Below are 2265 nucleotides of genomic sequence, written 5' to 3'. Positions count from 1 at the left end.
CCCTCCCTCACCATGGGGGGCATTGATCTGTACCCCCCCCACACTCCTTCCCTCCCCCCTCCCCTTCTACCACAACAGACTTACCAGCTGCACGCAGCTCTCCATGCTGCCGCCTCTGCTTCTTGCTGCCTGAGTGTTGTGCTGGGGCTGCATGCAGCACAGGCATTTATCAGCCCCATTGAGCCATTTCCAATACAGCCAGTTTTCTTTATATCGGTACCGATCTGATATCGGACGAATGTGTCGGTGAACCACTACTTATGGTTGAAGAACCTTTTACAATTTAATATGTTTTGCAAGGTCTTACTAAGCTCAGGTTTTGCAGATATCCCTGGGTCCCTATACTTCTTGACTTTCATGAGATAGCTTTCCTTGGCAAGCAGTTCTTTTTCCCTCCTCCCTATTCCTTATAGCATCTCTGCCTATGCCAAGATCTTCCTTGGGATGGTTTGGTTAATTAGATCTGGAGCCTTTCTCTTTCTTGCACCTTTTGGTTTTGCACCTTTGGCTTAAAGCCATTCCAAGCCTCCACTCCATTCAAATCCCAGAGCCCCTCAGTCCAGCTCACTTCTGTAATGAAGGTTCTCAATTTCAGAAGGGTATATTTTGGCAAGTGAACTAGTTATTTTTCTATTTGTGCATAACTTTTCCTTTAAGATGTCTCTACTTCTAATCCCTTAATCCAAGGTTATCTGGTATACATAGTTCTTGAGGATCTCATTGCTCACCAAAAATCAAGTCTCAAATAGCATCATCTCTGACTGGTTCTGTGACTATCACATGCAGGACTAACTGGGCACTAGCATGACTAGAAACATTTGTCCTCACAGCATGTACCTCAAAAGTTAATGTCTTCCATACTAACAGAATTCACAATGCACCATGACCAAACTCACATCTGAACCCCACTGCAGGGTGCCTAGTAGAGCAGTGGTGTTAAAGCAGGTAAACTTACATGTGTAGGAAAGATCTTAAGCTTCACCTCAGTCCCTCCCCCACATGCTGTGTGCCTGCAGGCAGCATGCCAGAGCCTGGCAGCTCCAGTACAACACTGTTCAGGACTGTCCGGCGAAGGTCATCGGGCTGTGAGACCCAGATGCGCCCCAACATCGTCATCACTGACAAGGAGGCCAAGAAGGTCGTGATAGTGGACATGACCATTCGCTTTGAGAACCGGTGCCAAGCCTTCACCGAAACCCAGGGTCGCAAGCAGAAATACACCCCACTGGCCAACATCCTGAGGAGCCGCAGCTACAACATGACGGTCAATGCGCTCGATGTGGGAGCGCTTGGAGCCTGGGACCCCAGCAACGAGACAGTCCTGTGTGCCTGCTGCATCTCCCGCTGCTACGCCAAGCTGATGCGGCGATTCATGGTATCTGACACCATCTGCTGGTCCCACGACATCTAGGTCAAACACATCACAGGCCAGCACCAGTATGCCAACCCTGCCAGACCAACCGCCACTAGACTGGACCCAGAGAGGACCACCTGAACCCCCTCTGCACCTAATGGACTCTGAGACTTATTCTCAACCACAGACTACTCCACTCCACCCGGCACAGACCCGGCACTCCACCCGGCACAGACCCAAATCACTCAGTAGGACTCCATGGACTGAGTGATTTGTTTGTTCAACTCACCCCCTCCACATTGTGGACCTTTGTATGGGTTTGTTTGTATCTTCTTTTCTCTCTCAGCATCACGACCCCCTCCCTTCCCCCACCCCACCTCCCACCCCTGGTGGGGTAGGAGGCTAACACTGTATTTATGGGACCTAGTTGCGTTCCCCTCCTCACCCCCATCCCTCTCACGTTAGCTTGGGCACTCTGCATGTCCCTTATGGCCTTGTCATTCTTATTCTGTGATTATTAACAAGACCTTAAGCTTCACCTCAGTTCCCCACACAGAAGGGGCCTGTGGGAACCGGCCTCAAGGCTGGTTACAAACAGGCAAGGGGTTCAGGTTTAACCTGGTGGATTGACTCCCAGTAAAACAGGTGCGGGACAGGCTAGAACCAGCGGATGGTTTACCCAGGACTGGTTGCTGTTGTGGGCTTTGACTTGCTTCAGAACAGGCGTGGGACAGCCGTTCACACGCAGGGGCTGAATGGCCATGAGCTCGAGCTCGAGTCGAGCCCACCCCACGGCCCAGGGCGAAGAAGGGGGTTGCTTCCCGGGTCGGTCTGCTCTGGTCTGTTCTCAGCCGGGCTGCGATGCGGGCCCGGGCGGGTCGCTTGGCGGCGGCAGGTCGCGGGAGAAGCCA

General features: G+C 52.2%; 1 protein-coding gene across 4 annotated transcripts in view; it reads right to left on the bottom strand.

The window, feature by feature from the left end:
• The window catches only part of CDIP1 (cell death inducing p53 target 1), a 60897-nt gene that overhangs the window by 57703 nt on the left and 929 nt on the right, over positions 1 to 2265 (bottom strand). For 2 of the 4 annotated variants that reach the window (XM_025216222.1, XM_025216225.1), the window contains exon 1: positions 2034 to 2250. The exons of the other annotated variants lie outside the window; for them this stretch is intronic. The gene's annotated coding sequence lies outside the window, so the exon portion shown is untranslated. Of the gene's footprint in view, positions 1 to 2033; positions 2251 to 2265 lie in introns of those variants that run through there. 4 annotated transcript variants of the gene reach the window in all.

The sequence above is a fragment of the Alligator sinensis genome, unplaced genomic scaffold, assembly GCF_000455745.1.
Source record: "Alligator sinensis unplaced genomic scaffold, ASM45574v1 scaffold1416_1, whole genome shotgun sequence".
NCBI classification, from domain to species: Eukaryota; Metazoa; Chordata; order Crocodylia; family Alligatoridae; genus Alligator; species Alligator sinensis.
Note: the sequence above shows the minus strand (reverse complement) of the source record. Positions and strands in the feature narration are given on the sequence as shown.